This window comes from Rattus norvegicus, chromosome 1 (genome assembly GCF_021556685.1).
Source record: "Rattus norvegicus strain SHRSP/BbbUtx chromosome 1, alternate assembly SHRSP_T2T, whole genome shotgun sequence".
Lineage (NCBI taxonomy): Eukaryota > Metazoa > Chordata > Mammalia > Rodentia > Muridae > Rattus > Rattus norvegicus.
The window spans coordinates 8,411,855-8,422,500 of record NC_141534.1 but is presented as its reverse complement, the minus strand read 5'-3'; the positions used below and the strand labels follow the sequence as shown (position 1 = coordinate 8,422,500).

The following is a 10,646-nucleotide window of genomic DNA, read 5'->3' as shown; positions in this document are numbered from 1 at the left end:
CTTTTTTTTTTTTTTTTTTTTTTTGAGATAGGGATTCACAACAATGCAGCCCAGGCAGGTCTGGATCTCACTATACAAAGCAAGCTGATCTTAAACTTGCAGAGATCCTCCTGCCTCTGCCTCCTGGCTGGTAGACTAAAGGGATGGGCCAGCACTCTCATTAGAACTTCCAGAGTCTTAGGTCATTTATTTGAAGCTGAGTGTAGCAGGGGACACTTGCCACCTCGGGATGGGGTGATGCAGATTGGAGGAGCAGAAGCTGAAGCTGAAGCTCATCCTTGAGGACATAGGGAGTTAGATGGCAAAACGACGACACACAGACAAAAGTAAGTCATTTATTCAGGCTGGAAAGGTAACTCAGTTGCATAGAATTGCTAGGCATGCTCGAGCTCTAGGTCTTAGTTAAGAGGCCAAGAAGCGATCAAATCCCAGTCTGAAAGAGAAAGCTGGTAAGTGGGAGTCTTACCAGAGTCCTGACAGCCATCTAAGGGAAAAAAGGAACCACAAATAGCCACCACTAGCTTGAAGGTTCGAGTTGGCCTTGAGGCCATAGCAATCAAAGCAAGGGCTTGGCTGCACTCTTACCAGGTGGGGAAGTCCGGAAAATGAGACAGAAAAAGTAGCCTGAGAAACGGAGCTACTCTTATGGTGGTAAGGGATGGGGCGTTAAAATCAAGATGGATGTTTAGATCTTGGGAAACTTACAATCTTTACCCCTCATTCCCATTTATAATCTCTATATTTATTTCCACTTTGTTAGAACTTGGTGTTTGTACATTTCTTTAATCATAAAGAAATGGTTTCTTCTTTTTTTTTTCAAGTTCCCAATCTTTTTTTTGACATTTTTTTTCTTTTATTGTATTTTTTATTTGCATTTCAAATGTTATCCTCTCTCCTGATTTCTCCTCCAGAAACCTGATATCTCCCCCTGATTCTATGAGGATGCTCCACCACTCACCACCCACTCCCTCCTACCTCCCCACCCTGACATTCCCCTACACTGGTGCATCGAGCCTTGATAGGACCGAGGTCCTCTCCTCCCATTGATGCCAGACAAGGCCATCCTCTGCTACATATGCAGCTGGAGTCATAGGTCCATCCCTGTGTTCTCTTGGGATGGTGGTTTAGTCCCTGTGAACTCTGGGGAGTCTGGTTGGTTGATATTGTTGTTGTTGTTCTTTTGGGGTTGCAAACCTCTTCAGCTACTTCAGTCCTTTCTCTAACTCCTCCACTGGAGACCCCGTTCTCAGTCCAATGGTTGGCTATGAGCATCCACCTCTGTATTTGTCATGCTCTGGCAGAGCCTCCCAGGAGACAGCTATATCAGGCTCCTGTCAGCATTCACTTCTTGGCATCCACAATATTGTCTGGGTTTGTGTCTGTATATGGAATGGATCCCCAGGTGGGGCAGGCTGTGGATGGCCTTTCCTTCAGTCTCTGCTCCACACTTTGTCTCCATATTTCCTCCCATGAGTATTTCTGTTCCCCTTTCTAAGAAGGACTGAAGTATCCACACTTGGGTCTTTCTTCTTTTTGAGCCTCATGTGGTCTGTGAATTGTATCTTGGGTATTCTGAGCCTTTGTACTAATATCCACTTATGACTTCTTCTTTTGATTTGTTTGCAGGTCCCTGGGCGATCACTTGCTAAATATAGTTAGTTTACCATTTTATCTACTATCCACACACAAAGATGAATCACTGTAATTATTTATTCTCTTGAGAAGGAACAGGAGGTGTGCATGTCAAAGTAATATGCACCTTTAATCCACCCGAACGATAAACTGGAGAATAGATGCTGAGAACCCTTAACTATGGCTCAGATTTCCAGAGTCTCCCAATTGTAGGAGATAATTTAGGTTTCTGGGATGTATTGAGAAGATTTTATTAGTTTGTTTGGGTTTTTTTTTTTGAGACACATGTGTGTGTGTGTGTGTGTGTGTGTGTGTGTGTGTGTGTGTGTGTGAGATCTGTATTGAATTTCAGCTGTCAATTCTGAAGGCTGGTCAATTCTTCAATGTTCTCCAAAATGAGCAGAAAGCTAGAGGGTTTGAATTTATACAAGTTTCTGAGATCAGGCTATAGACGCCTTTCTTACATTGCCTTGATTCCTTTTCTAGAGGCCTGTTTGTTTGTTTGCTTGTTTAGCAATTTCCTTAATTAGAAGTACAAACACTAATGCTCTTCCCTTCTATTCACTGAAATATAAGGGGATGGGGGTTGTGCTAAACTTGTTTTCTATTCTACTATGAGGCAGAACACAATATTTTCTGAATCTTCCCCTATCAGGTAGATGGATTTGAAAAATGGTCACATAAGGAGCTTGGACTGACGTTATGGACAGAGCAGGCAGAAACCCAATGCTATTTTTATTCAGGGAATGCGCCAGACCAAGGTGGAACACAGCCGTCATTCCTCTGCGGTGGTCAAGTCATGCTTCCGAGTACCTTTATTCCTCTGTGGTAGGAGTTTCTTGGTTCGTCATTATGGAGCACCTCACGAGCTCTTTCGGGAAGTCTTGGTTGGTCAGAATATCTTAGGATAATCTTCCCTGCTTAACCATTCTTTCTTATTTATTTTGATTTTGATTTTGATTTTTATTTATTTTTTTTTTTTGGAACAGCCCTGGATGTCCTGAAACTCTCTTTGTAGACCAAGCTGACTTCAAACTCAGAGATCTGGCTCCTTCTGTGCTGTATGTCCATGAATCCAGCAAGACATTCTGGTTTGTTTTTTTTTTAAAGATTTATTTATGTGAGTTCACTGTGGCTACCTTCAGGCACACCCAAAGAGGGCATCAGATTCCATTACAGATGGTTGTGAGCCACCATGTGGTTGCTGGGAATTGAACTCAGAACCTCTGGAAGAGCAGTCAGTGCTCTTAACCACTGAGCCATCTCTCCAGCCCCCTCTGTTTTTTTTTTAATATTTATTTACTTATGTTTATGACCACACTGTCCTTCCAATCACAGATGGTTGTGAGCCACCATGTGGTTGCTGGGAATTGAACTTATGACCTTTGGAAGAGCAGTGCTCTTAACCACTGAGCCATCTCTCCAGCCCCCACTGTAACACATTCTAGCAAACTATTGAACCTAACAAAAGTAGCCCAAGTTCCCAAATTTGTAGGCAGATTGTCAGCTGTGCAGGTGGCCTGGTGAGTCCTCACTTGTAGCCGGCATCTGAAGTGAGAGCCATGTAACCGGGACTGCTCCTTACACTTATGGAGTCTGACGTAACCTGCAGGTGGCTAGCGTCAGAGCTGAACTGCATATATTGTAGCTGCCAAGGGCCAGAACCACTCTTCCAGCATAAAGCGGTTGAGAACAGCACGAGAGTGACTGTACCAGATAGTTTTACGTCACCTTGACACAAGCTAAAGTCATCTGATAGGAGAAAACCATGCTTCCATATGATCAGGCTATAGACAGTACTGTAGGACCTTTTCTTAGTGACTGATGGGAGAGGGTCCAGCCCATTATGGGTGCTTCCAACCCTGGGTTGGTAGTCCTGGGTTTGATAAGAAAGCAGACTAGGCAATCCCTGAAGAGCAAGTCAGTAAGCAGCACTCCTCCATGGCCTCTGCATCAGCTTCTACCTGCAGGTGCCTGTCCGGCTTGAATTCCTGTCCTGACTTCCTAGCATGATAAACAGTGGTGTGGAAGTGTAAGCTGAATCAACCCTTTCCTCCCCAAGTTGCTTTAAGAGTCACGGTGTTGCATCACAGCAGTGATAACCCTAACTAGTGCCAGAATCAATAGCTTCATCCAGGTGAGGTCAGGGCTCACCTTGGTATCACCGGAGCAAGGGAGTTAGGGTAGGAGCTGGGAGCAGGCAGCAACGAAGCCTGGGGCTTGGTGTGCAAATCCTCAGAGAATGACATTGAGACATTGTTGCTCATGCTCAAATAAACATTCCCCACTATGCCCCGAAACAAGACTTGGGTACAGAGCCAGGCGCTCCTGCTAACATCACCATCACCAAATCACTGGAAGGAAGTCTCCTGGCAACTAACCAGAGTGTCATGGAGTCATCTGGCACTACAATTATTATTGGTACATCTAGATGGATCTAAGGCCGGAGATTTTGTGCAAGGGGTAAAGAACTTAAATTCTCCCCGTGGATCGCTTCTTAAATAAAATATGCTGAGCTCACCATAATCTCAATACCGTCTGGTACTTTGGATTTCTTGATAATGAAATATGAATGAGAAATGCTTTACAGCACCGGGCTGTCTGCACAAGGGTGAGCAGCTTGGCTGGCTTCCAAGCAGTCTCCCAAGCTGATACTGTCTTTCCTAGCTTCTGGGTGGGTAAATCCCAATTCGCTACTGTTTCAGAATTCAGCTAGGTGAACCTTAGCGGTCTGAAGGATATAAACCAGAATGTGTGCTTATTAAAATGTAGCATACTGGGACAGGAAAGATGGCTCAGCGATGGATAGCACTCGTTGCTCCTGCAGAGGACCAGGGTTCAATGCTCAGCATTCACAAGGTGGCTCACATCCATCTGTGATTCTGGTTCCTGGGGCTCCAGTGCTGCCTTCTAACCACTGTGGGCACCAACCATGACCATCATACATATACATACATGCAGGCAAAACAGTTATAATACAAAATAAAAATTAAAAAATATATACACATATGTACATACTCATACATATACACATACATATATGCATAATGCACACACAGTTCTGTTCACAGGTTAGCAGGCAGCGGCAGCTTGATCCACTCCAAAAACGCGTTATGGATACCCAGCAGTCCAGTTTGGTAGAGTCAGGATAGCAAACATGAATCAGTGGCACTTACGGTGGCAGTGATGGCACTGCCTAGCAGAGACAGCCAGGCCTCTGGACAATCAGCAGGAGGGACCAAGAGGAACATCAGGAGAAGTTCTCCTCTGTACCCCTCTTGGGGAAGTGAAAGTGGGAGATCCATAAGTATTACATGGCTAGCTCTATAACCAAGCCAAGCTCAGCCTCCGTCACTGTCAGTCAGACCCTACTTACACCCTCCAAACATCACATGTCCTCCAAGGGTCTGGCCTCAGTCTGCCTCAGCTGACGTCACTCGGCCAATCAGCCTGAGTCCGAGGGAGTGGCCAGACACTGCAGCACACCACCAGAACTTTTTAGATGTGTTTCTTTCTACGAAATCCATTGCAGCTCAACTATGCAATGTAAGGTGGACCAATACATGCATTGTTAACGAAGACTCCTTCATCACGTGTCCTTTCACGTGCTTGCTTTAGCAGACAACTTTTCACCTGTGTCTGCTTCAGAGAAACATTTCTTCACAAGTCTACCTTAATCTTTCACTTGTGTTCACTTCAGCTCAATGTTCCTTCAAGTGTTTGCCCCAGCAAAACACCATCCAACCAACTTTCCAAAGAACCCATAAGTTTCCACTTCACACACACTTACACCCACATACGCCATACACACACAATCACGTACATATATAGACACACTCACACACGCATACATCACACACAGACATATACACACATATTACATGTAAGGCACACACATGCGCATGCACACATACACATGCATATACATGCACATGTGTGTACACACAAACATATATATGGGCACATGCACACAAAACTTCCTGGTTCATCGTGGTCATTTGGATCCATTCTACCTCTGATGAGTCACCTGAAACCCTTCTGGGAGTCAGAAAACAGAGTATCACCACAGGCCATCACATTTCCAGACAGACTGGACTGTTAAGAATGTCAACATCTTGACTTCAAATCTGTTTCCAGGACCTTCCTAACACGGATTCCAGTCCATCTCCATGGAGCCCAACACAACACAGGTAATCACTCTCACAACACAGTTTCTTTGCTATTTGAAGAGACATCTCTTTAGTCCCTACCCTGCCCCTTTAAAATACCACCTCTCCAGGAACAAGTGCCCCCAGGACTGTTCTTCAAGCTGAATCTCTTTAAGGCTTGCCTTCAGCACAGCCCTGCCCGCACTCACTACTCCAGACTTTTCCGTATTGTTAGAACCCCTCATAAACCATGTGAATTTGTGGAAGTTCAGCCTAAGCTTAGCCTGCCCAGATAAAAACTTCAGCAGGAGCTCCAGGAAAGACATTGGAGTTCACAGAGATCTCAGGCGTCAGGGTTCACTGTCCTCCTCATTCCTCAGCTTCATGTTCTTTTTTTTTTTTTTTTTTTTTCGGAGCTGGGGACCGAACCCAGGGCCTTGTGCTTCCTAGGTAAGCACTCTACCACTGAGCTAAATCCCCAGCCCCCTCAGCTTCATGTTCTTATAAGGGTCTATATCCCAGGCAGGCTTTTCTCTTCTAATAGCAAGCTGAGAGAATTTTAGCCTTATACCACACACTTCAGTTTAGCAGAAAACAGAGGAAATCTGGTCACCAAAGGAGGATGTGGTGGCTTGAATAGGTTTGACCCCCTTAGACTCGTTGTTTGAATGCTTGGGCCATAGGGAGTGGCACTATTAGGGGGTGTGGCCTTGCTGGAGTAGGTGTGGCTTTGTTGGAGGAAGTGTGTCACTGTGGAGGGGGGATTTGAGGTCTCTTGCATACTTAGATTACACGCAGTGTGGAACAGAGTCCTTTCTGCTCCTTATGGAACAAGATGTAGAACTCTTAGCTCTTTCCCTAGCACCATGCCTGCCTGGATGCTGCCATGCCTCCCACCATGATGATAATGGACTGAACCTCTGAAACTGTAAGCCAGCCTCAATTAAATGTTTGCCTTTATAAGAGTTGCCTTGGTTGTAGTGCCTTCACAGTAGTAGAAACCCAAACTAAGACAAAAGGGGACACACTCACTGGCCAGGAGTCAAGAATAAACTCTCAGAAATACACAGACTTGGGTGGGGAGAGCTGGTGTCCAGGAGGAAAGTAGGTTAAAAAATGTCACATGGTGATGTCCACACATGGTCTTAGTACCTCAGGTGTATTGTGACCAGGGACACAGCTGTCTCCATCTTTGCTATGAGCTTCATTGGTAAACATGGAATGGAGAAAGGGATGGGGGAAGGAAGAAAGGGAGGGAAGGACAAAGAGAGGTAGGAAGAATTCTCCAGGTTTTAAAATGGATGTATTTATTTATTACATATAAGTACATTGTAGCTGTCTTCAGACGCACCAGAAGAGGGCATCAGATCCCATTACGGATGGTTGTGAGCCACCATGTGGTTGCTGGGATTTGAACTCAGGACCTCTGGAAGAGCAGTCAGTGCTCTTAACCGCTGAGCCATCTGAATCCTCCATCCTTGGTAACAGCTCCAGAGGCTGTCACAGCCTAGGACTCCCTCTGCTAGCAGCTGATGCTTGGTGGATGTGCAGAGTGCCTTCCACTCAAATAAAGCCTTATTCCTCAATTTCCAAACCATAGCATATAGTAAGGAGAAGGAGAGGAGGAGGAGGAGGGGAAGGAGTCACTGGCCTAGTATCAGGTACTCTGAGAGAAAGCATGCCATGGCAGGGAAGCTGGCAGCAAAACAGGAGCAAAGTGGTAGCTATAATTCAAAATGCAGAGCAGAGGTGTCACAAGAAGATGAACACAGTTCCCACTTTCAAACCTAATATAGAACTACAGCAATCAGGACAGAGGGGAATTGATACGAGAAGACACAGAAATCAATGGGAAACACCGAGAGCCCAGAAATAAACAGTGTAGTCATGGCCAATTGATTTTTGAAAAAAAAGGGGCCAAGGTAACTCAATGTGAATTGCCTTTGAAACAAATGGTGTCGGAGCAATTAGATGCCTACACATAAAAAAATATGAATTTACATCCTTCCCTCCTCCCGTATGCGAAGATGAAGATGAGGAATACAGGAAGACATAATGCCTGGCCCATTGAAGAGTAAATTAGAAACCAGCAAAATTACCCATCACAGGCTAGGTGTGTAGTTCCATGGGCAGAGCCCTAGCCTCAAATGCAAGGGTTTATTTGTTTGGTAATACATGCCTATAATCTCAGTAATGGAGAGGTAGAGACGGGAGAATCAGAAGTTCAAGGTCATCCCCAGCTACATATTTGACTTATTCCCCAAAACAGCAGCAGCAGCAGCAGCAGCAGCAGCAGCAGCAGCAGCAGCAGCAGCAGCAGCAGCAGCAGCAGCAACGATGACAAATTATCTTCACAACTTCGAAAGACAACCATTTAGGAATAAGGGGAAAAAAACCCACAGGATGGGGGGAAATATTTGAAAAGCGTACACCTAGCAAACAGCTAGAGCTTCTGTAGAAGAGAGCAAACAGTGAAAGGCAATGCAGTTTTAGAAATGGGGGAAAGGATGTGAAGATGGGAAATCTTGTCACTTCTTAGGAAAACAAGAATGAAAGCCATAACGTGGCACTTCTTGATAACTACTAGCATGATGATGATGATGGTGATGGTGGTGATGATGATGATATTGTTGGCGACAATGACGATGATGGTGACAATGATGGTGGTGATGATAGTGATGATGGTTATGATGATGATGATGTTGACAATGGTGATGATGATCGTGATGATGATGATGATGATGATGATGATGATGATGATGACGATGAGATGGTGGTGGTGGTGGTGGTGATGATGATGATGGCGGCAATGACGATGATGGTGACGAGGACGGTAGTAACGCTAAAGTCAGACAGTGGTGCCTGAGAGAAGGCTCAGAGGTTAAGAGCAACAGCTGCTTTTCCTGAGGACCAGGGTTTGATTCCCAGCACTGCATGGTCAATTGTGATGATTTACAACTCCAGGGGATCCCACAGCCTCTTCTGGCCTCTGTGGGCACTGCATGCATGTGGTACATAAAGATGCCTCCAGGCAAAATATCCAAACAAGTTTCTAAAAGTCAGCAGTAAACATGGGCGGTGGTGTGGAAGAAACTGCCATGTTCAGACGCTGCTGGTGGGAACACAAGTGGTGCAGCTGGTCGTAAGGAATCTGGAAGTTTCTTTAGAAATTAAACAGAGATCTACCCCACAGGAAAGCAATTTCACTTCAGGATGTGTACAGAGAGGAAGGTAGGACCTTTGCTTACAAACACAGATGCACACAAATGCTTGTGGGTGTCATTGTTCCTGATCATGAAGAATTGGTCACGGTCTAGTCCTACGTTAAATGTCAAATGGAGAGGCAAATGGGCTACATTCACATAAACAGACGAGGATCCTACAGAAAATTGGAGGGGGTGAGAAATTACCAGTACATAAGCCCCATTCGTGAGAAATGCTGGGAGAAAGAAGCCAGACTCGAAAGGCCAAATACCGTACGATTCCATTTTAAACGAAATGCCAGAAAGCAGCTAGGCTGTGTGCGCGGAAAGTGGATCAGTTGTTGCCTGGAGCTGGTGGCTGGAAAAGGCGTGAAGGATCAATTGGTATTGATAGGAATGTCCTGACGATGAATTGTGGAAATGTTTTCACAGCTCTGTATGTTTAGTAACAGCCACTGAACCGAATGCCTTAAATAGATGGATGGTCTGTAAACTTACCCACCCCCTTCTTAAATACTACCCACCCCACAGCCACCCCGAGACAAACACTGCCTGGTTTACAGTTCTTGCTTCTCCCTGCTTGAAGGACACACCTAGATGCTAACTTTATTTAAATGCTTAAATGCTTAAATGCTTTCTTTATTTAAAGAAGATGCAGCTATGATCCAACGATGGGGTACAATTATCAACAATTTTTATACCTTTTTTCACATTTTAAAATGAGCAGTAACTGGATGTGGTGGCGTGGACCTGTATTTCCAGTGACTGAGGGGGATGAGGCAGAAGAACTGTTCATTGAAGACTTGGGCTGGCTACAGAATGAGTTCAAAGCCGTCTTGACAACACTCATTTGTGCGTGCGCACACACACACACACACACACACACACACACACACACACGAGAGGACGCTAAGGTTTAATGGTAGGGCAGTGTTGGCACGCACACCTTTAATCCCAGAACTTAGGAGGCAGAGGCATGGGGATCTCTGAGTTGAGGCCAGCCTGGTCTACAGAGTGAGTTCCAGGACAGCCAGAGCTACGCAGAGATAACCCGTCTCAGAAAACCAAAGGGAGAAAAAAGTTCGGTGTTAGTCTCGGCACTCGCTCAGCATGTGCGAGGTCAAAATTAATAAATGTACTCTTGAGTCTAAAGAAAACAAAACCCACAGTTTCTCCAGTTCCCACTGGGAGCTGGTGATTCACTTAGTAGGTAGAATGCTGGCCTAAGTATACATGAGGTCGTGGGTTTGATTCCCGACTCCCCAGCTACGGTGCACATAGCAAATCCAGCGTTCCAGGTGTGGAAGCAGGAAGACTGTGTTTAAGGCATCGTTGGCTACATAGGAAGTTTGAGACCAACCTGGGCTACATGAAACCCTGTCTCAAGGGGGTGGGGGGAGTAGTTGACGATATAACAGCATCGGATGGACTTATTTCATAAGAAAGTCCCAGAAGGGCTACAGCTGAATTAAAAGGAAAATAATCTTTTAAAATTGTCGTTGTTGTTGATGATGCTGGTGATGGAAACTGGATCTCTCCGTGTAGCTCTGGCTATCCTAGAACTTGCTGTGTAAGCGAGGCTGCCCTTGAAACTCACAGGATTCTCTCTGCTTCTGCCTGCTGACCACTAGGGTTAAAGGCAGGCACCACCAGGCCCAGTGGA

At 45.3% G+C, this 10,646-nt stretch overlaps 1 long non-coding RNA gene across 4 annotated transcripts in view; it reads left to right on the top strand.

Moving 5' to 3' along the window:
* The window catches only part of LOC134482578 (uncharacterized), an 18,652-nt gene extending 11,911 nt beyond the window's left edge, over positions 1–6,741 (top strand). The window contains exons 4-6 of one of the 4 annotated variants that reach the window (XR_015644604.1): positions 2,376–2,519; positions 2,622–2,723; positions 5,770–6,741. This is a non-coding gene — a long non-coding RNA (uncharacterized LOC134482578). Of the gene's footprint in view, positions 1–2,375; positions 2,520–2,621; positions 4,159–5,769 lie in introns of those variants that run through there. The other 3 variants (XR_015644610.1, XR_015644587.1, XR_015644586.1) reach the window with 3 other exon arrangements.
* Positions 6,742–10,646: the final 3,905 nt, after the last annotated feature.